Source organism: Cherax quadricarinatus, chromosome 79 (assembly GCF_038502225.1).
Source record: "Cherax quadricarinatus isolate ZL_2023a chromosome 79, ASM3850222v1, whole genome shotgun sequence".
Classification (NCBI taxonomy): Eukaryota; Metazoa; Arthropoda; class Malacostraca; order Decapoda; family Parastacidae; genus Cherax; species Cherax quadricarinatus.
Window position 1 is genome coordinate 14,325,639 of NC_091370.1, and position 24,583 is coordinate 14,350,221.

The following is a 24,583-nucleotide window of genomic DNA, read 5'->3' on the forward strand; positions in this document are numbered from 1 at the left end:
GAATAACTGGGAAAGTGGGGAGATGGATCTTCAACTTCCTAACAAATCGAACACAAAGAGTAGTGGTCAACAGAGTTAAATCGGAGGCTGCCATAGTGAAGAGCTCTGTTCCACAAGGCACAGTACTCGCCCCCATCTTATTCCTTATCCTCATATCAGACATAAACAGAGATATACACCACAGCACCGTATCATCCTTTTCGGATGATACTAGGATCTGCATGAGGCTGTCATCTGCTGAGGACGCGGTTAATCTCCAAGAAGATATAAACAAAGTTTTCCAATGGGCAACGGTAAACAATATGATGTTCAATGAGGACAAATTCCAACTACTCCGTTATGGAAAACTGGAGGAGATAATAACTAGAACAGAGTATACTACTGACTCCGGCCATACAATAGAGCGGAAAACTAATGTAAGGGACCTGGGAGTAGTAATGTCTGAGGATCTCACTTTCAAGGATCACAACAGTGCCACGATCGCACGTGCAAAGAAAATGATAGGATGGATGAGAACTTTCAAAACGAGAGATGCCAAGCCCATGATGATCCTTTTCAAATCACTTGTTTTCTCTAGGCTGGAATACTGCTGTACATTAACATCTCCATTCAAAGCAGGTGAAATCGCAGATCTAGAGAGTGTACAGAGATCCTTTACTGCACGTATAAGTTCTGTCAAGCACCTTAACTACTGGGAACGCTTGGAAGCACTTGACTTGTACTCGTTGGAACGCAGGAGGGAGAGATACATCATAATCTACACTTGGAAAATCTTGGAAGGAATGGTCCCAAATCTGCACACAGAAATCACTCCCTACGAAAGTAAAAGACTGGGCAGGCGATGCAAAATGCCCCCAATAAAAAGTAGGGGCGCCATTGGTACACTAAGGGAAAACACCATAAGTGTCCGGGGCCCAAAACTGTTCAACAGCCTCCCATCAAGCATTAGGGGAATTGCCAATAAACCCCTGGCTGCCTTCAAGAGAGAGCTGGACAGATACCTAAAGTCAGTGCCGGATCAGCCGGGCTGTGGCTCGTACGTTGGACTGCGTGCGGCCAGCAGTAACAGCCTAGTTGATCAGGCCCTGATCCATCGGGAGGCCTGGTCATGGACCGGGCCGCGGGGGCGTTGATCCCCGGAATAACCTCCAGGTAACCATGTAAGATAATGGAGAAGATAATGAGGAAAGTGGTAGAACACTTGGAGAGAAGCGGTTTCATAAATATAACCAGCACGGGTTCAGAGATGGTAAGTCTTGATCTTAGAATTTTATGACAAAATAAGGAAAGTGAGGTAGGAGAGAGAGGGTTGGGTGGACTGCATTTTCTTAGACTGCAAGAAGGCATTTGATACTGTGATGAAAATTATTTTGAAAACCGACAAGTTAAGAGTGAGACACTTGTGCAATATTTGGGATTTTTTGGAAAAATAAAAATATAAATAACATAATGTGATCCTTTGATGACAAAGTTTCGCCCACACAGTGGGCGAAAGTATTTATAGGATGGAGTCAGGTGGAGAATGCTGGGTCTACCTGGAGGGCATTCCGGGGATCAACGCCCCCGCGGCCCGGTCCATGACCAGGCCCCTTGGTGGATCAGAGCCTGATCAACGAGGCTCTTACTGTTGGCCGCGCGTAGTCCAACGTACGAGCCACAGTCCGGCTGATCTGGCACTGACTTTAGGTATCTGTCAAGCTCCCTCTTGAAGACAACCAGGGGTCTATTGGCACTGGTGGGAGGCTGTTGAACAGTCTTGGGCCCCGGACGCTTATTGTGTTTTCTCTTAGTGTACCAGTGACGCCCCTACTTTTCACTGGGGGTATGTTGCAACGCCTGCCCCTACTTTTCACTGGGGGTATGTTGCAACGCCTGCCCCTACTTTTCACTGGGGGTATGTTGCAACGCCTGCCCCTACTTTTCACTGGGGGTATGTTGCAACGCCTGCCCCTACTTTTCACTGGGGGTATGTTGCAACGCCTGCCCCTACTTTTCACTGGGGGTATGTTGCAACGCCTGCCAAGTCTTTTGCTTTCGTAGGGAGTGATTGCTGTGTGCAGGTTAGTGACTAGTCCCTCCAGAATCATCCGGGTGTAGATTACGATATATCTCTTTCGCCTGCGTAGGTTGGATCTGATAAGGACCTGCACGGGACTGGCGGGTGTGTATGTAACCAGGTAACCATCACTCCAGGTAACCAGGTAACGATGAGGAATTGTCTTGGCACAAAAATATATATGCACCCACCAGTCCCGTGCTGGTCCATATCAGATCCAACCTACCCAGCATTCTCCACCTGACTCCATCCTATAAATAATCACGTACCTTTCACCCAGGTAGATCTGTTTGTGACTTAATAAAGCCCACTGTGTGGGCGAAACGTTGTCAATAAAGGAACATATTATACTACTTATGTTTATTTTTCCATTGTGTCGGTATTTTATACCATTTATTTGCATTTGTAAATCTTTACTGAGGAAAAGTTTCGCCAGCCAGTGGCTTCTTCAGTCCAATACAGAAAAGAACAGAGGGCTAGGAGTCGATGTGTTGAACACACACACGTGTCTCATTCTTCAATTTGATACTGTACCACACATGAGACTGGGGCAAAAGATTGGAGAAATACGTAGGAATAACTGGGAACGTACACCGATGGATCAAGGTACGACTGGAAACATTAGGACGTTTTTCCTTAAGACACCTGCTGTCCAGTGTTCACCGTCAGTAAAATAGGTACCTGGGTGTTAGTCGACTGGTGTGGGTCGCATCCTGGGACAAAACTGACCTAATTTGCCCGAAATGATCTGCATAACAAGAGGCTTTCTATGTAGTAATATGTCATTGACGTCAGCTACGCCTGTATACCTTGTACATGTACTTATAGAAATAAAGATTATTATTATTATTGTAATTATAGGAAGAAGAGACAAATAATTATTGCCCGGGAAGAATAACAAGCGGGGTATCACAAGGATCAGTTTATGTGACCGACATACTTGGAGTCGAGTTAAGTGCATCTCTGTTCACTGATGATGTAAAACTAATGAGAATATAAACAGACGGGGAAAGGTTGCAAATGGATCTGGACAAACTGCAGAGTTAGTCAGAAAAGTGGTTGCTTGAATCCAACCTCAGCAAATACATGGTTATGAAGATTGGGAAAGGGGCCAGAAGAACGAGTATAAACTCGGGGGGTGGGGGGAACGCAAAGGCTGCAAACCTCAAAACGTCATTCAAAGTATAAACATAGTTTCCAGCATAACACCAGAGGCTCGCACCAACCAAAAAACTTCTGTAGCCAATGGTCGCCTGGCAAATCTGAAAGTGGCCTTCAGGAATCTCAACGAGGAGTCATTCAGAGCTCTAGACTAAACCTAGTCCACTAGGTGGCAGCACAATTGTCATGGCAGCAAGGCGCAAAATACGGAAGGCCTGTCTGAGCTTACAAAAATACTGAGGAACTGATAAGAGACAGGGACAACTGTTTGAGAGGGAGGAAATGGGTGCTCGGAGGCTCAGCTGGAAGTTAAAGACACAGACGAGTCATAAGAATGTCGAAAAGTATTTCTTCAGTCTCAAGGTGTTTAAGAAATAGAAAATGAGCATAGTTTTAAGATTCCCAGACTCACTGTCCTAGCCCACGATGCTAGGAGAATGATTCCCAGACTCATTGTCCTAGCCCACGATGCTAGGAGAATGACTCCAAGACTCAGTGTCCTAGCCCACGATGCTAGGAGAATGATTCCCAGACTCATTGATGCAAGGAGAATGACTCCAAGACTCAGTGTCCTAGACGATGCACTCACTGTCCTAGCCCACGATGCTAGGAGAATGATTCCCAGACTCATTGTCCTAGCCCACGATGCTAGGAGAATGATTCCCAGACTCATTGTCCTAGCCCACGATGCTAGGAGAATGATTCCCAGACTCATTGTCCTAGCCCACGATGCTAGGAGAATGACTCCAAGACTCAGTGTCCTAGCCCACGATGCTAGGAGAATGATTCCCAGACTCACTGTCCTAGCCCACGATGATTGGAGAATGAGTCTGAACTGGCAAGTTAAGTGCCGGGTCTGAGGCTAAGCCTCGACCCTTGCAGTTGCATACAGGCGAGTAAACTCACATACACATAAAAATACCAAGTATCTATCGGCAAGTGCCTCTGACAACCAGTAACTAACACATCGACAAGTTGCGAGGCTGGACCAGGAGCTATGACTTGACCACGATACAACTACAAACTGGTAAGCAATCCCATTATTATTATTATTATTATATTCATGGGGAAGCGTTAAACACGCTGGAGTCAAAGCGCTTGGGACTGAGAAGTAATCCAAGGGCAGTTGGATGAAGAGCCTTAATTATCCTCTCTTGGTAATGGGCCAAGCCTGGCTCCGGACAAGCATGCCTGGCCAAGGACCGGGCTGCGGGGATGGGAAAACTCTCGAGAACCGTCAAAGGTATATCAAAGGTAGCGTGAACTCGGAGACGGGAATTCCTGCCTGACGACCTGGGTCAGTGAGAATGATTAGGGGGTAAGTAATCTCCTCTGGCACCACCAGTCACACTCGTGTACATTTTAACGTTTCCTGCAGCTGCTGAGCTACAGCCTTACCAGACGTACCTTTGATATACCTTTGATGAGTTTCGAGGGTGTTTCTACTCCCAGAGCCCGGCCTTGGGCCAGGGTCGTCTAGTGCTTCCCCCTTTTTATTATCAATACATCTTTCACTGCCTTGCGTACATAATCTCTGTTTTGAAAAAGCCACTGGTGGGCAAAACGTCTCTTCAAAACAAAGATACCCAGGTGTCTGGGTGTTTAATTCATCCGCATTTTATTGCTCCTAACTTATTCGTGGTTAAATATACCCTATTTACGGGTTTATGTAAAAGTTACTTAAGCCGATCCAACCCAATCTAACTTATTAAACTAACCTAACTTAAAAATAAAGGAAATAGCAATCATTTACCTTTTTTTTACACAAATTAATTTTACAGGTTAAGAGCTGTTATTCTATCTCCATTTGAAAGCCTCAGCCCTATCTAAGGTATACTGCCACCCCCAGGATGCGACTCACACCGGTCGGCTAACACCCAGGTACCTACTTATTGCTAGGTGAACAGGGGCAGCAGGTGTAAGGAAACATGCCCATACTACCTTTGATATACCTTTGACGAGTTTCGAGAGTCTTTCTACTTTCGGAGTCCGATCATAGGCCAGGCTCGTCTGGGGCTAGCCTGGTCAACCAGGCTCTTACTGCTGGTGGCCCGCAGCCCCACACATCCATCACAAAGTGCATAACGCTCAAAACAATGGTGAAGATAGATAAATTAGATACATACGCAACACTTGGGTATCTTTATTATCCATAATAAGGATACCCAAGTGTTACACATATGTCTAATTTATCAACTTGTCGATTTTCTGAATCATTTATCTATATAGTGAATACACAAATAACCCGCACATAGGAGAGAGAGAAAAGCTTATGGCGACGTTTCGGTCCAATTTGGACCATTGACAAGTCACACTGACAAGAGAATGAGTGAACCAGTGAATATACATAGGCGAAGGAGGACAGGGACGGGAGAAAGAGAGGAAGAAAAAGTAGTGGTAATGCTGGTAGTGGTGGTAGTAGTAGTAGTAGTAGTAGTAGTAGTAGTAGTAGTAGTAGTAGTAGTAGTAGTAGTAGTGGTAGTAGTAGTAGTAGTGGTGATAGTAATGGTGGCAGTGGTAGTAGTAGTGGTGGTGGTAGTGGTAGTATTGGTAGTAATGGTGGTAGTGGTAGTGATGGTAGTAGTAGTAGTAGTAGTAGTAGTAGTAGTAGTATTGTGCCTCTGTTCTTTCTACATGGTGAGGATTAACAGGAGACTACCGGAGCACCTGCAGGGGAGAGAGCTTCAACAGTATCAGTGGAAACCAACAGGGATTCAGAAACAGCTCCTGTCTGACGAATCTACTGGAGTTCAGAGACAGCTGGTGAGATACAACAAGAAAGATGTTAGGAACAAGGACACATGCGACATTTTATTGTGGCATTAGTTGCCGAAGTAGTTGTACTGTTGATAATTCTACCAACATTATTACAACAAGAAGGATAAGGATGGGTAGATCGTAATAAACAATTTGGTTTAAACCTTGGAAATAGATACCGACAAATTGGTTTAGAAAAACACGTGAGGTAACACTAGAACATATTTCCCAGCTATGTCTTCGTGTTTACTCAGGTGTCTTTCTAAACCAAGAAACAATCGGAGACGTCCCCGCCAGAGGCTGTTGCATAAGTTTGTTTTAACGAAATTAGATACATCAGCGGTATGTTGCAGCCTTATTCTATATGACAATTACAAAATCTATCCTTCCCTGTCATATATGGCAAAATACCAAAAGTCAGTACCTGATTTGCCGGGCTGTGGTTCGTATGTTGGATTACGTGCGGCCAGCTGTAACAGCCTGGTTGATCAGGTCCTGATCAACCGAGAAGCCTAGTCAAGGACTGGGCCGCGGGGGCGTTGACCCTCGGAACGACCTTCAGGTATACTCTAGGTAAATATTCCATCACGCAGGATGGGGTTTATACAAGGTGTTGAAATCTGCCAGACTGAGCTGGGAGACTTCAGTAGAGCAACGAGTAGCAGCAGTAGGTTCACCGGAACTGTCCCGGCCCGGGCCTTGTCCAGATGGTGACCCGGCGTATAGCAACGAGGATATTGTTAAATATTAAAGAAAGAATTCGTCAGCTATAGCAGCTTTAGAAGTTTCCTTCCAGCTTAGCTATAGTTACTATAACTTGGTAACTGCCATCTCTCATGACAGTCTATCCCTTACACAGGAGAAACAGATATTTTGAAGATATCTGTAAGCTAGAATAGTAAACAGAGGTAAGTAATAGGGTATAGACAGACTATTCAGGGAAGAACTACCGTCCTGTCATACATTAGTGCAAAACGGAAGCCTGTTAACATCTTGTAATTTGGCAAGATTGTTGTCATTTTCTTTCTGTCTGGCAAACACGTAAGATTAACAGGTAAATCTTACAAACCTCTACTTAAATTCAGTATATACTTAACTTTACTTCCTGTGAATTTCTTAGCAATTCTTAAGGCACATTCCCTTTCTAATTAATGAGGTCTGGTCTGAGACCGGGACATGGGGGGGATGACCCCCGTGATCACTTAAGGGAGAAAGCGTCGGAAAGGGCGAAGACAAGTGATAGATGGCAATAACTGGTTGTGTTGCAGTTCCCGGCCTGGCTGCTCAAGTCACCAAGTTTTCTAGTGAGTACATCAGCACTGCTGATCTGCTGATTCAGCAGATCAAACGAGATGAAGAATAAAGTCGGTAGGTAAGACACATAGGCAACAGTTAGGCAACTTTATTCCGAAACGTTTCGCCTACACAGTAGGCTTCTTCAGTCGAATACAGAAAGTAGGCAGGAACAGTAGAGATGAAGAAGCCTACTGTGTAGGCGAAACGTTTCGGAATAAAGTTGCCTAACTGTTGTCTATGTGTCTTACCTACCAACCTGTCAGTATTGTATACCATTTTGATGTTCAAGAATAAAGTCACAATGACGATGTTTCAGTCTCCTAAGTGCGGGCTGTGTACTGAAGAGTAAGACACATGTGCAACACCAAATGATGATTAAGACACATGTGCAACAGCTGAGTATCTGCAACACTAGTGTTACACATGTCTCTCACTCATCATCAAAAATCTAGATGGGAAACAGGAACCATGTGAACCTGGTCTGAAGGTAGCCAAGGAACGGTGAAGCATGCTTCTGTGCACCAACACAATAGGAGATCGAAGGGCAAGTCAATTTATTGTGTAGAATATCCCCATGTCTTTAAAGGGAAGGACAGAATTTCCTTAGGAGGAAGTGTACAAGAGATGAAGTGGGTAGAATATTTTCAACACAAGTCACAGATTATCTCAGACCTGGGATCACGCTAGCTGTGTTGCAGCTCCTGGTCTGGCTGCTCTCAGGGATAAAGCTGCCTGTACAAATGATATCCACTCCAGCGTGGAGTCGGCGGGAAGTCTGCCTGAGGCAGCTTCCCAGGGCCTCACCTTGCTGAGTGCACCCACGCTACACCTCACTAGCCACACACCTACACTCCACCTGCAACGTCTGGCTCTGCCCTCTGTCTATCTGGCTCCAGCCTGCTATCTATTTGACCACAGTCTGCCTTCTCTTTGTATCAAGCCTGTCACCTGTATGGCTACAGCCTGCCGTTTATCTGGCTCATATCTACCATCTCTGGCTGCAGTCTGACATTATATTTGTTGATAGTTCCGGGGTTAATCGCCCCGGAGGCTCGTTCTCAGACTCAAACCAATTAAGATATATTTATCTAAGCGTATACAGGAGTATCTTAAGATTTATCTACCATCTTACGCGTTCAGGAGACGAGGAAACGAAGATTAAAAAGCGTAAGTAACAGTTGGGTATCTTTATTGACGAAACGTTTCGCCTACACAGTAGGCTTCTTCAGCCAAATACAAAGGGAGCAGAAGAAATGAAACAAAGATGATGTAATCAGTCCATTAACCTTGGAGAAAACGTATTTGAGGTAATCAGTCCCTCAGCCTGGAGAAGTTGATCTCCATGGTCTGGAACGATATATCGTTCCAGACCATGGAACTGAACTCTTCTCCAGGCTGAGGGACTGACCACTTCAAATAATTTTTCTCCAAAGTTGATGGACTGATTACATCATCTTTGTTTCACTACACCTTTTACCTCTGTATTTGACTGAAGAAACTAGTTCGTGAGCGCTGGAAATATATGCTAGTTCGTGAGCGCTGGAAATATACGCTAGTTCGTGAGAGCTGGAAATATATGCTAGTTCGTGAGCGCTGGAAATATACGCTAGTTCGTGAGCGCTGGAAATATACGCTAGTTCGTGAGCGCTGGAAATATACGCTAGTTCGTGCGCGCTGGAAATATATGCCAGTTCGTGAGCGCTGGAAATATATGCTAGTTCGTGAGCGCTGGAAATATATGCTAGTTCGTGAGCGATGGAAATATATGCTAGTTCGTGAGCGCTGGAAATATATGCTAGTTCGTGAGCGATGGAAATATATGCTAGTTCGTGAGCGATGGAAATATATGCTAGCTCGTGAGCGATAGAAATATATGCTAGTTCGTGAGCGCTGGGAATGTTAATTTTGGCGATGCAAGAATGACTGAGTTGGGAGTGAGGCAGTAGACGTGATTGTGCAGAGCACTTGTAATTGTGTTGAAGTGTTGCAATGCTGGGGTGGTGGTGGGAGTGGTGAGCTGTGAGCAGGTGATGGCGAGGGCTAGTGGTAGGTGGGAAGGAAACATCGTAGAGTGGGAAACATTGAAGGCTGAGCAGGAAGCAGTATTCAAGTGTATATTGGAAAATAGTGAGACGCCTATGACGGCCTGCCCTGTCCTGCATTGAAAATGGGATGGGAACATTGAAAATGGGATGGGCAAATATTTTTGTTTGCGGGTGGTAGTTGAGAAAGCCCTGCCCAGTATGGGCCAATAGGCCTATTGCAGTGTTCCTCACTTCCCATGTTCTTATAACCCACAACACGAGATCTAATATGCATACCTTGTCCTTAATAATAACAATATGTATGTATAGACGTTCAAGTCACCACATAAAGCATACCACATAGTTACCAACACTCATAACCACATATATACTTTCTAAAAAAAATTCTTTAAAAAAAAAAATGCCTACCAATGCTTCATATATTTTTTACACTGTCCAGGGGAAAATATCGTCCACTAAAATCGTGTTCCAAGGGGGCGGAGCGGCCACTAACGAACCCCTTCAAAGGGAACTATCCCCTTTACCCTTTGGTTTTTTTTTGTTTTTTTAATTTTAGCTGTCTCTCTTTTTTTTCATTCCCCGTTACATGATAGCTGACAGGGGGATATATGTTGACAGTCTGTCACAGCTGTCAGCTACTTTTTCTTGCGGAACTGTTAGCTCCTGTATCTTTCAGAGCTGCCAGCGTCTGTATCAGAGCTGTCAGTCCCTCTCACCTTTCAGAACTGTCAGCACCTCTTATCTTTCAGAACTGTCAGCTCCTCTTATCTTCCAAAACTCAGCTCCTAGAGAGAGAGAGAGAGAGAGAGAGAGAGAGAGAGAGAGAGAGAGAGAGAGAGAGAGAGAGAGAGAGAGAGAGAGAGAGAGAGAGAGAGAGAGAGAGAGAGAACAGCAATGTAAGTCACATATCCCAATCATGATAGTCAGTAGCAGCAGCCAAAGTTAGTCATTTCGGTCAGTCATCACCGGACGGAGGCTCAAGCACCCCCCCCCCAATCTCCACCACTCACACGGGTTTAGAGCAGCATGCAACACAATCCAACAATGTAACACAAGGGAGACGGTACTTACAAAACTCTCGTATGGTGAACGCTGCTGGTAGCCACGGCCGTTGTGGAAGGCGTTCTTGTAGGCGGAGTCGAAGTCGTTCTGGTAGGCGTCTTGGGAGTCGTTCTAGTAAGCGTCTTGGGAGTCGTTGGCGTGGTCGTCTTTAAAGGTCGTTCCCGTAGGCGATTCTTACAGCAGCGATGGTCAAGGTGTTTTGCGCCTTCATGCGAGTCCTGACACGACACACACACGCACACACACAATTAACGTTATCTCAAGCAGGTAAACACTACACTGATGACAGTGATGATAATAGTGACAACATTGATGATAATGATGACGGCACTGATGATAATGATGCCGATAATGATGACATTATTGCTGACAATAATGATAATGCCGACATTGATGTTGATAACAACAGGCGAACATAAACTTCAAAATAACAATAATAACAATAATAATAAACAAAATTAAACTGAAGTACACAGACTAAAGAACAGCAGAGTCACATTTCAGTCAGGTCATCTTTTTTTAAACTCCCTGACTACCTCCACGACCCCCCCCACCTTCCATGACGACCTCCACCCCAACTTACTTGAAGATTACCCCCACGCCGAGACTACAACCCCCTCCTCACCCTCTCATCAGTCCTGACTTGTTCATCAGACACACGCACAGCGCCTCAAGGAGGTCAAGATGTTCTCTTTACTACTAGTGTGTGTGTGTGTGTGTGTGTGTGTGTGTGTGCTCACGTAGTTGTGGTTGCAGGAGTCGAGTCACAGCTCCTGGCCCCGCCTCTTCACTGGCCGCTACTGGGTCACTCTTCCTGCTACATGAGCTTTATCATACCTCTTCTTAAAGCTATGTATGGATCCTGCCTCCACTACATCACTTCCCAGACTATTCCACTTCCTAACAGCTCTGTGACTGAAGAAATACTTCCTAACATCCCTGTGATGTGTGTGTGTGTGTGTGTGTGTATGTGTGTGTGTGTGTGTGTGTGTGTGTGTGTGTGTGTGTGTGTGTGTGTGTGTGTGTGTGTGTGTGTGTGTGTGTGTGTGTGTGTGTGTGTGTGTGTATAAATACATGCCTTAGAGGCTACAATGAATCTCAATAAATACAGGATTCATCCTGTAAGTGGCTACTGGAATTCAACCACAGCAAATATAAGGCTACGAAAATTGTACAAGGAAAAAAGAAGACCGGAAACTAAGTATAGGTTCTGGGAACAGAGGCTAGGAATCTGACTAAAGAAAACTGACCTTGAGACATTAGTATACAACAATATTACAGCCAAGAGCGAGCAGCAGACTTGAAGAGAATCGTCATTGGCTCTGTCTTGTTTAGGCTGTTTTGAATTATCCAGTGTATCAAATATTAGTGTTTACTGTTCAAAGGGAATATAATAATAATCAAAATGACAAAGTCACAATACCGTGACTGGAATAATACACAGATAACCCACTTATAGGAGAAACTCAAGACGACGTTTCGCTCCAACTTGGACCATTAACTAGACAGAACATTAAAATGGTATAAAATACCGACAGATTGTTAGGTAAGACACATATGCAACAGTTAGGTATCTTTATTTTGAAACGTTTCGCCTACACAGTAGGCTTCTTCAGTCGAGTACAGAAAAGTTGATAGAAGCAGAAGATACATGAAGACGATGTAATCAGTCCATCACCCTTAAAGTTTTGAGGTGGTCAGTCCCTCAGTCTGGAGAAGAGCATTGTTCCGTTGTCTGAAACAATATGAAGTTGAAGTGACAGAATCGGGCCTTATATAGTGCCAGGAGGTGAGACGTAGGTTGATTTGGGAGGGCAGGTCCCTCTCAAACCCAGCCGTTCTCACTAGTAGAGGTTGTCGAAGTTGATGGTCTGTACCAAGATATCCTTGTGTTGCAGTGTCTGACAGAATGAACATATGTGTCTTATATGTGTCTTACCTAACAATCTGTCGGTATTTTATACCATTTTAATGTTCATTCTGTCAGACACTGCAACACAAGGGTATCTTGGTACAGACCATCAACTTCGACAACCTCTACTAGTGAGAACGGCTGGGTTTGAGAGGGACCTGCCCTCCCAAATCAACCTACGTCTCACTTCCTGGCACTATATAAGGCCCGATTCTGTCACTTCAACTTCATATTGTTTCAGACAACGGAACAATGCTCTTCTCCAGACTGAGGGACTGACCACCTCAAAACTTTAAGGGTGATGGACTGATTACATCGTCTTCATGTATCTTCTGCTTCTATCAACTTTTCTGTACTCGACTGAAGAAGCCTACTGTGTAGGCGAAACGTTTCAAAATAAAGATACCTAACTGTTGCATATGTGTCTTACCATTAACTAGACACTTGACTAGTTAATGGTCAAAGTCGGACCGAAACGTCGTCACAAGTTTCTTTCTCTTATATGCGAGTTATCCGTGAATAATCTAATAATCCAGCCTAGCATTTTCCTTGCGGTTGCGAAAGTAATATTGTGGCGATCCTCGAGTACATTTACAAGAGGCACATATCAACTGAATAACCTTTGCAACAAACGTTCGTTTGTCAAATCCAGGATAACCTTTCAGAAATATAAACAAAGGGTTATTAACGACCCTATATACATGTCGGGCCCTTCTTAGGGAATGAAGCGCTAGGATGGAACCCTCACCTGAGAAAGCATGTTAAATAAAGAAGGTGCTGAGGATAGCATCAAGATTAGTCCCGCTGTTAAGGGAAACTTGATGACAATGGAGGATAGAAGGGCCAGGGGTGGTAGGATAATGACGGAACATAATATGAAGAACTGAGAGGGTGGACAGAGATAGATTGTTCGAGAGGTGAAAAACGGGTACAGGAGGGCAAAATTGGAAGCCCCCCCCCCAAAAAAAAAATGAGTTGCGCGGATCTTAGGAAGCATTTCTTCAACTTAAGGAGTGTAAGGAGGCGGCAGACTTCATATACAGTTTAAGGAATATGTATGATAGGGCCTGCGAGGGTATGTGAGAGGCATGGCCAGGAGCTGAGACTCGACATGTGTAGCTAGAAATAGGCAAGTGAGAACAGACACAGAGACACAGACAAACACATACACACACACACACACACACACACACGCACACACACACACACACACACACACACACACACACACACACACACACACACACACACACACACACACACACACACACACACACACACACACACACACACACACACACACACACACACACACAGGTGAGTCACGAGCAGGAATCATGGCAGGAGGGTCAGTGGCTCGTGTGCTGAAGACACTATTTTATGAATATCACGGTCACAGATGGTAAATCCTTCCATGGTGATGGTAGCAGTGGTGATGATAGTATTGACAGTGATAATAGTGGTGGTGGTGGATTTCAGGATGGTGGCTTTAATGGTATTACTGCTCAAAGTGAAGATGGTGGTGGTAGCGGTGAGGCAGTAACAGAGACCAGGGGCAGCGTAGCAAAAAGATTAACCTTGGCTTCACTCAGGTAAACTACTGCAGCGACTACAATGGCAGGCTACCGACGGTGTGTGTGTGTGTGTGTGTGTGTGTGTGTGTGTGTGTGTGTGTGTGTGTGTGTGTGTGTGAAATTTTATAGATGAATGGAAGAGGAAGACAGTAAAGAAGGGGCGGGTAGATAAAGATGGGACGGGTAGATAAAGAAGGGACAGGTAGATAAAGAAGGGACAGGTAGTAATTAAAGAAAGGACGGGTAGTAGATAAGGATGGGGGTGGGTAGTAAAGAAGCGACGGGTAACAGATAAAGAAGGGACGAGTAGTAAAGAGATGGGTAGTAGATAAGGGAGGAGGTAGTAGATAAAGGGACGGGTAACAGACAAAGACGCGGCGGGTAGTAGGTAAAGAAACGGTAGGTGGTAGATAAAGAAAAGGAACATAGATAAGAGTTTAGGCAGAGAAATAAGAGGAGGTAAATAAAGATGCAGGCAGAAAGGGGTAGATGAAGAAGTAGACAGCCAAGATGATAAAGACGAACAGATAGTGGAAGAGGTGGTTTAACAGAGATACAGAAGAGTGGGGGGGGGGGTTAAACAGGAAGGGGGAGGAGTTACACAGAAGACCGGACCAGATCTGACTTGAAATTCCTCTGTCAATTGTCCATTAGCGAGCATAATAGCCGGAGGACATAACCAATACACGAGCTAGTGCAGTAGTCCACTGAACTCCCCGCAATGTTGTTTTTTGTATGTATAGGTCGGCAGATGGTGTATGTGTGTGTCTGAGTACTTACCTAATTGTGGTTGCAGGGGTAGGTTCACAGCCCCTGGCCCTGCCTCTTCACTGGCCGCTACTAGGTCCATTCTCTCCCTGCTCCATGAGCTTTATCATACCTCTTCTTAAAGCTATGTATGGAGACTGCTTCCACTACATCACTCTCCACACTGTTCCACTTCCTGACAACTCTATAACTGAAGAAATACTTTCTAACATCCCTGCGACACATCTGTGTGTGTGTGTGTGTGTGTGTGTGTGTGTGTACTCACCTAGTTGTACTCACCTGGTTGAGGTTGCAGGGGTCGAGTCCAAGCTCCTGGCCCCGCCTCTTCACTGGTCACTACTAGGTCACTCTCCCTAAACCATGAGCTTTATCGTACCTCTGCTTAAAGCTATGTATGGATCCTGCCTCCACTACATCGCTTCCCAAACTATTCCACTTACTGACTACTCTGTGGCTGAAGAAATACTTCCTAACATCCCTTTGATTCATCTGTGTCTTCAGCTTCCAACTGTGTCCCCGTGTTGCTGTGTCCAGTCTCTGGAACATCCTGTCTTTGTCCACCTTGTCAATTCCTCTCAGTATTTTGTAAGTCGTTATCATGTCCCCCCTATCTCTCCTGTCCTCCAGTGTCGTCAGGTTGATTTCCCTTAACCTCTCCTCATAGGACATACCTCTTAACTCTGGGACTAGTCTTGTTGCAAACCTTTGCACTTTCTCTAGTTTCTTTACATGCTTGGCTAGGTGTGGGTTCCAAACTGGTGCCGCATACTCTAATATGGGCCTAACGTACACGGTGTACAGGGTCCTGAACGACTCCTTATTAAGATGTCGGAATGCTGTTCTGAGGTTTGCCAGGCGCCCATATGCTGCGGCAGTTATTTGGTTGATGTGCGCTTCAGGAGATGTGCCTGGTGTTATACTCACCCCAAGATCTTTTTCCTTGAGTGATGTTTGTAGTCTCTGGCCCCCTAGACTGTACTCCGTCTGCGGTCTTCTTTGCCCTTCCCCAATCCTTATGACTTTGCACTTGGTGGGATTGAACTCCAGGAGCCAATTGCTGGACCAGGTCTGCAGCCTGTCCAGATCCCTTTGTAGTTCTGCCTGGTCTTCGATCGAATGAACTCTTCTCATCAACTTCACGTCATCTGCAAACAGGGACACCTCAGAGTCTATTCCTTCCGTCATGTCGTTCACAAATACCAGAAACAGCACTGGTCCTAGGACTGACCCCTGTGGGACCCCGCTGGTCACAGGTGCCCACTCTGACACCTCGCCACGTACCATTACTCGCTGCTGTCTTCCTGACAAGTATTCCCTGATCCATTGCAGTGCCTTCCCTGTTATCCCTGCTTGGTCCTCCAGTTTTTGCACTAATCTCTTGTGTGGTACTGTGTCAAAAGCCTTCTTGCAGTCCAAGAAAATGCAATCCACCCACCCCTCTCTCTCTTGTCTTACTGCTGTCACCATGTCATAGAACTCCAGTAGGTTTGTGACACAGGATTTCCCATCTCTGAAACCATGTTGTCTGCTGGTGATGAGATCATTCCTTTCTAGATGTTCCACCATTCTTCTCCTGACAATCTTTTCCATGAGTGTGTGTGTGTGTGTGTGTGTGTGTGTGTGTGTGTGTGTGTGTGTGTGTGTGTGTGTGTGTGTGTGTGTGTGTGTATGTCTGTGTGTGTGTGTATGTGCGCTCACCTAATTGTGGTCGCAGGGGTCAAGTCTCGGCTCTTGGCTCCACTTTTCTGCAGGCCGCTATTGGTTTCGCTCTTCTGGCTGCTTGAGCCCTGTCATACCTATTTTTTAAGCAATGTACGGATCCTACCTTTAGTACTTCGAGGATTAGGTCGTTTCACTTTCTGACCAATTTAAGGCAAAAGAAGTAATTCCTAACATCTTGTGACTCGCTTATGTGTGTTCGTTCTCCTGGGACCAGGAGCTTAGTCTCTACTCCCACAAACCTCTGAGAACACCCACACAAGCACATCCACACGTGTATAGCAGATATAAACACCTACATACACCCACATACACACAAGAAAAACATAAAACACCTATACATGAAAGAAAACTCAACACCAACATACACACAAACACCTAAACAGCACAGGAATAAATAGCGTTCAACAAGTGTCCCATATATGTACCGAATTTCAATAGTTACCGCTAAATTTCAGAAACAGAGACTCCCATATTGCATCGCTCAGCTTTTAAAATATAAATCCTAGCCTCCAATATCAGCGCTTCAACATACTACTCACTGTGTGTGTGTGTGTGTGTGTGTGTGTGTGTGTGTGTGTGTGTGTGTGTGTGTGTGTGTGTGTGTATGTGCGCGGTCCAAGTTTAACATGACATAAAGCAGAGTTTACACAACCCAGGTGAGGTGTACACATAATTAAAACAGTTTACTTAGAGTTGCATGCCAAATTAGGAATTTAATGACAGTAAACAAATTTCTTCTACCATCGCAATATAATAATTATTATAACAATAATGATTATAAGTGCATTATAAATAAACAATGCAATATAATAATAATAATTAACAACAACAACAATAATAATAATAATAATAATAATAATAATAATAATAATAATAATAAAATAGAATGAGGAAAGAGACGAAAGTACCTGGCTAACGCGAAAGATTTTGACAAAAAAAAAAGGATGAAAAAAAATCACCCAAATATGGGACAAGTTTGTGTTTAAAGGTCTGGCAGCAACAACTTTTTTGTGTGTTAAATACTGGTATGATGTTGTGCTTTGTTATGCGTGCCTTGCATTTCTGCTGTGATATATATATATATATATATATATATATATATATATATATATATATATATATATATATATATATATATATATATATATATATATATATATATATATATATATATATATATATTATATTGTGCTTCCTATTTTTTACTGTGTTCTGTATATATTGTTGTGTTTACTATACACAATTGTGCTACTTTGTGTAATGCTGTGCTACCCTATATATTGATATGCTACCTTTCTCACAACACACACACTAGGCAGGGACCAAGAGCTGAGCATCGACCCCTCCAGCCACGAATAAGTGACTACACACGTGAAAACTATCACACCTTTCCCAGTAGAAACCATTCCTACGAAGGAATATAGTATTTACATATTTAGATAGAAGAGTAGAACTCTGCTTATTACATTTCTTTAATCACGTCATAATTATCCTCAATTTTTGTTACATCCACAACGTTGTTCCACTGGGGTTCATGTATACAGTGGAACCTCGGTACTCGAACAGCTCCATACTCGAATAATTCGGTATTCGAACGCTAAGTTTGGTAAAATCGCTCAGTAGTCGACCGTTTTCTCGGCACTCGACCAAACAAACACGACCTGCCCGAAATTCGCTGTAAACTGTTTCGTGTTTCTTCGCATTTTTGGTGTTGTTTTATATTATTTGTATAAATAAGTCACCATGGGGCGTAAGAGAGTTAGCGATAACAGTCAACCAAAGAGAAAATTTGTTAGATCCAATTAAGTTCGAGTGCCGAGGTTCCACTGTATCTATATATACAATGAGAGTGTAAGGCCCAACAATCTGGCCCTCCACACGACTAAATAATAAAACATACCAAAAGAGACAAGCACACACTATCTTTCCAAGACACCCAACGTGACATTTTCAAACTAGGCTGTGAGGAGTAGCAAACATGTTTAGCTTAGTGGAGGGCCATTGTCAAGCGCTCACCCTGGCTGGCCAACAAGCAAATATAATTAACATATCACAAGTCACTGCAGTTTGTCTGTCTTACCGCCCCACAAGGACTGCTGCCGCACCTGAAGATGGGTTTAACCCTTTATGTACAACAACTTTGCCAATTAAAGGCATGGCGACTTTTTTTTCTTCCCTCGTGTGATAATGTAATCACTTGACTGTAAAAAAAGACTGCTGCCTGAGTACGATGACTATAGGATGAGCGCGATACTTCTGACCACCCGAGGAGGATCTATTGGTAATACAATTTTTTTTTTAATGCGATGTTTAATGTTATGGATACTGCTGCACTTCACAGTTCAATCTACTATCATTTTGCTACATTATTATTTTTTTTACGAGATTCCCATCGTCAGTGTCTTAAAAGTTTCATGGAAAATCTAACAAATACTATTTTGTTTAAGTCACATTATACCTGGCATATACCTGCGACAGGTTTCGAGAGTTTTACTACCCTCGCAGGCTTTTCAGCTGACTGCCTGTTCAACCAGACTGTTGGTGTTAGCGGCCTGCTGGCCCACATAGTCATCACAGTCTGGTTGATCTGGTTTCTTTAAAACTTCTACATTTATTCCGGCAGTTTTTCGTTACGTTAAGTTTATATAATTAAAAAAAAATACGTACATTTAGCCTGGATAAGATCAGACAGGAAACGTTGAAATATGCACGAGTATCACTAATGGTGCCCGAATGGGTCCTAGTTAGACGGTTTTACATAATCAGAGCTTAACTGCGACTCTAATATGAGCATTTATACTCTGAATTACATAACGTTACATACCGTGATGAGATGATGTGTGCGTGCGTGTGTGTACTCTCCTATATGTGGCTACAAGGCTCGAGTCACAGCTCCTGGCCCCGCCTCTTCGCTGGTCGCTACTAGGTCCATTCTCCCGGCTAAAGGAGCCTTGTCGTACCTCTATGGATCCCTCCCTACTACTCCACTCTCCAAATTGTTCCTCTTCCTGACAGCTCTAAGGCTGAAGAAATGCTTTCTAACATCCATCTGACTCTTGAGTTTTCAACTTCCAGATGTGAAACATGCTGTCCCTGTTCACCTTCTCAATTCTTCTCCTCTTTGTCGAAAAGTTATTTCTCAGATCTGCCAGACGAACATTTGCTGCGGTAGTTATTTGGTTGATGTGCGCCTCAGGGGATATGCTTAGCACGACACTCAACCCAAGGTAAGTGATATTTGCTTCCCCTGGAGCCTGTACTCCGTCTGAGGTCTTCTTTGTTCTTCTCCAACTTTGCACTTAGTAGGGCTAAATTCTAGGAGCCACTTGTGTGTGTGTGTGTGTGTGTGTGTGTGTGTGTGTGTGTGTGTGTGTGTGTGTGTGTGTGTGTGTGTGTGTGTGTGTGCCCGCGCGCACGCACAAGTGCATGTGTTTACACTTGTTTTTTATATTTCTGGAACTAGTCAGTATTTGGCGTCATTGTCGGGGACAAATAGACCTGGTTATATTTTTACGAGTTCAGCTTGCACATTATCAGGGAGTTTACACAATGCAAATGCTATGCAAATAACCACTTGTCTTGATCGTACTGTCATTACATATCCCCGAAAGGGTATATATCTTTTAAGCTTTTGCCCGAACTTTTTTTTCTTCCAGATTTTTCGTTTATAACTTCGAAATGTCCCATGCAATTTGTTTCATTATTATTATTATTATAATCAAGGGGAAGCGCTAAACCCGGAGGATTATACAGCGCCTGGGGGGGGGGGATGTGGAAGGCATTCAGGCTTAATTCGGGGAACTGGAGCACAGATCCAATTCCCTAAATCAAGAGCCCCTCACCAACATCAAGGAACCTTCCTTGAGGGGCAATTTGTTTCAGATTTACACCGGCGGTGTACTGTAACCAAGAAAAAGGTTCATGCAAGAATTATAGGTAAGTAACTTCTACTTACCTATAATTGTTGCATGATGATGTCTTCTGGTCCATTTTATACAGAATACTGGCGATTTTCGTTTATGTGTGTTAATGTAGATAAATGGTCCAGAGAACCGACAAGTTGATAAATTAGACACATGTACAACACTTGGGTATCTTTATTGTGGAAAGGTTTCGCCACACAGTGGCTTCATCAGTCCTATACGAGGAAGAATTTTGTCTTTATTGTGGAAAGGTTTCGCCACACAGTGGCTTCATCAGTCCTATACAAGGAAGAATTATGAAGATGAGAAGGAGTTTAGAGATAATCAGTGCCTCAGTCTAGAGTCGATGCAATCAGTCCATCAATCTTGATAAGACTGATTACATCGACTCCAGGCTGAGCGACTGGTTATCTCAAACTCCTCCTGAATAAAGATAAAGATACCCAAGTGTTACATACATGTCTAATATATCATTCAAGAGTGATAACCTTAGAAAGCCTCTCCTGATCACCTTCAAACTCTCAACACTTGTGTATTCTGCCAAGAACAAATTTGGGACTGTAAGCGAAGTGTGTGTGTGTGTGTGTGTGTGTGTGTGTGTGTGTGTGTGTGTGTGTGTGTGTGTGTGTGTGTGTGTGTGTGTGTGTGTGTGTGCGCCAGTGGCGTGAATAAGAGCTATTAAGAAACAGACATGAAAGTGAAGTGTATACTTAAAGCAAGCATAAGAGAGAAAGAAAAAATATGTTATTTTTGTAATAGTGTAATCTGTGCCTTGAGTGCGATAACGGTTATACTGAGGAAATAAGTTACATTGAGTGGTATAAGTTATACTGAGTAATATAAGTTATACTGAGTGTGGTAAATCATGATGGTAATGGCAGACGTCTTCTAGCAGGCCATGAGACGTTTTTTATAGCCTGCTAGTTCACATCTCCCAAATTACTAGGTGTCGTTTAATGGTATGTTCGGAGAAACGTCTTTCGCACTGCTAGGATAAACATTTTTCAACCTTGTAGGATAAGCGACTTCCAGCCTGCTAGGCTAGGATAAACGCCTTCCAACCTTGTAGGATAAGATCTTCCAGTCTGATATCATGAACGTTTTCCAGTCTGCTAGGATGAACGTTTTCCGGCCTGCTAGAATAAACGCCTTCCAACCTTGTAGGATAAGCATCTTCCAACCTTGTAGGATAAGCATCTTCCAACCTTGTTGGATAAGCATCTTCCAACCTTGTAGGATAAACATCTTCCAACCTTGTTGGATAAGCATCTTCCAACCTTGTAGGATAAACATCTTCCAACCTTGTAGGATAAGCATCTTCCAACCTGCTGGGATGAACATTTTCTAGCCTACTAAAATAAACGTTTTTCAACTTTGTAGGATAAGCGTCTTCGAGCCTGCTAAGGATAAGTCTTCCAGCCTGCTAAGATAAGCGCCTTCCAACCTTGTAGGATAAGCATGTTCCAGTCTGCTAGAACAAGCGTTTTCCAGCCTACTAGGATAAACGTTTTCCAACCTTGTTGGATAAGCGTCTTCCAGCCTGCTAGGAGACGTCTCCCAGTCAGCGAGGAGAGATTATCTCCAAATGAACACTTCACCTTCTTTTTTTAGGCTATTCCAACTTCAAAGTTTTATCACAATCGAATTATTGGAATCTCTACACCAAGTTTTTATATAGTTTTTTGCCTGGTCTGTGACTCCAGCCAGGAGTCTTGGTCTCTTTGGGGACTAAGGGAAAGGGAGGAGGGTGGGCATCCCTTGATGCTGGTAAAGGACTTTTTTTGATCCATGGGTTAGTGGAAATAGCATGGAATGTCTGAGTTTTGGAGAGGAGCTCTGAAGATTTCTTCTTCTTCTTCTTCTTCTTCTTCTTCTTCTTCTTCTTCTTATTATTATTATTATTATTATTATTATTATTATTATTATTATTATTATTATGAGTAGTAGTAGTAGTAATAGTAGTAGCAGTAGTAGTAGTAATAGTAGCAGCAGCAGCAGTAGTTATAGTAGTAGTAGCAGCAGCAGCAGAACAGCAGCAGCAGCAGCAGGAGAAAAGTAAAAGCAGCAACAACAACGGAAGCGGTAGCAGCGACAACAACGGAAGTAGTAGCAGCAACAACGGAAACAGTAAAAGCAACAGCGGAAGCAGTAGCAACAGCAACAACAACAACCCAGGCAGTACCAACAGCAACAACAATGCAGGCAGCAGCAGCATTAACGGATGCAGTACCAACAGTTGCAATGTAGAGCGGCAGTAACATAAACATCCAGAGTAGACAAGTAGCAGCAACAGCAGCAGGAACAGCAGCAGCAGCAGCAGCAGCAACAGGAACAGCAGCAGCAACAGCAGCTCAAACGAAGCAAGACAGTCACGGGGTGGAATGACTGGCAATGTTAACGCGAGCATTAATGTTACTTTTTTTTTAAATTGTAGTACTGACATGCACATATACTTATGTAAGTGCGCGTACACACGCACACCACACACATGTGAGCACACGCACACTTACAAACACTGCGAATGATAAATATCTCCACATTTCCAATAATTTCCTGGTGCTGCCCAGCATCTGCGTTGCCAAATAACCTAATCTAATATGATTTTAGCCTAATCTAACCTAACCTAATATAATTTTAAGCATAATCTAGCTTAACCTAACCTATGTTAAAGAAAAATAGTATTTGTAACTTTAAAAATGGGTGTTATGGTAATAATGTAAGAAATCCCATATGAAGATAGGTTGTGGATGTGAAGGGTAGGGAGTGTGGCAGGGAGTGAGTGTGGCAGGGAGTGAGTGGCAGGGAGTGAGTGGCAGGGAGCGAGCGGCGGGGAGTACGAATGGCAGGGAGTGTGAGTTGCTGGGAGTACGAGTGGCAGGGAGTGTGAGTGGCTAGGAGTGTGAGTGGCAGGGGTGTGACTGGCATGGGGGTGTTACTGGCAGAGGGGTGTGGGTAGTAGTGGAAGGGAGGGGGAAGTACCCCTTCTGCCGCCCGCTGCAAGGGAGACCTGTCACTTCCCCCTGACAAGCCATTTCATCCCTCACAATTCTCACACCTCACTAGCGTACTCATTCACACACCTCACTCGCTCACACACACATACACCGCATCACAGAATGATCAAACGAACAACAGAGAATATGATCACAACATACACAATACTCAGGGGTATACACAGAGTGAACAACAGACCCTACAATGGATAAGAACAAGAGGGCTGGTTGGAAATGACACCAAAATGAGCCACAGGGACTTCATAAAACTTCCCCGTACACAAAGATGCCGGGTTCGATATGGCGTTAACCGTCAATGGCCCTATAACCCAACAACAATAAGACGATGTCAGCTATTCGACTATTATTTTTAGAGCAAGCTTAACCTGTATGACCCGAAGGGGTCATACAACGCCTGGTTAACTGGAAGATATTAGATTCGACTGAAAAAAAATGAGAAGTCCAATTCCTTGAATCAAGAACCCCTCACCGGTGTCAAGGAACCTTCTTGAGAGGGAGGGGGTGGCTCAGAAAGTGGAATGAACCTAACAACACAGTGGACGTGGACTCTATCCCGGGGGTTCAAAAATCAATATGGAAGGAGCTGTTTCACGCGAGTCGGTCGAATGTTACTAGGCCGGACCTATAGTTAAAGTTCGCTCAGTTGGTAGTGCCCTCAGATCACACGCTGAGGTTCCGTGGTTCGATCCTCGGCACGGGAGGAAATGTATGACATGTTTCCTTACACACTGTTGCCCCTGTTCACCTAGCAGTAAGTGGGTACCTGGGTGTTAGCAGATTTACGTGGGTTGCATCCCAGGGTAAGCGGACTTTGAAATGAGATGAGGTATAGATAACAGCTTTCAGTCTTTAAATTGAATTAATAAAAAAAATGGCTGATGTACACAACCATACCACCTACAATTCAACAACTAAACCACCTACAATTCAACAATCAATTGGCTGATATACACAACCATACCACCTACAATTCAACAACTAAACCACCTACAATTCAACAATCAATTGGCTGATATACACAACCATACCACCTACAATTCAACAACTAAACCACCTACAATTCAACAATCAATTGGCTGATATACACAACCATACCACCTACAATTCAACAACTATATTTTATTAAAAAGTACATCACAGCACATAAAAATAACAAAACAGGCCTTATCTGTCAACAAATGTAATAAGCTTTCCATGACCATATAATACCACATACAAATGTAATAATTATACATCATGTAACAAATATTATCTAAGGAAAACACAAACAGTAACCAAAGGAGAGAATTTATA

The 24,583-nt window shown here is 43.7% G+C and overlaps 1 protein-coding gene across 14 annotated transcripts in view; it reads right to left on the bottom strand.

Annotated features, from left to right (window-relative positions):
• The window catches only part of LOC128702693 (putative uncharacterized protein DDB_G0271982), a 152,988-nt gene that overhangs the window by 85,907 nt on the left and 42,498 nt on the right, over positions 1 to 24,583 (bottom strand). For 9 of the 14 annotated variants that reach the window (XM_053797078.2, XM_053797077.2, XM_053797091.2 and 6 more), the window contains exon 2: positions 10,387 to 10,595. The exons of the other annotated variants lie outside the window; for them this stretch is intronic. The gene's annotated coding sequence lies outside the window, so the exon portion shown is untranslated. The remainder of the gene's footprint in view (positions 1 to 10,386; positions 10,596 to 24,583) is intronic. 14 annotated transcript variants of the gene reach the window in all.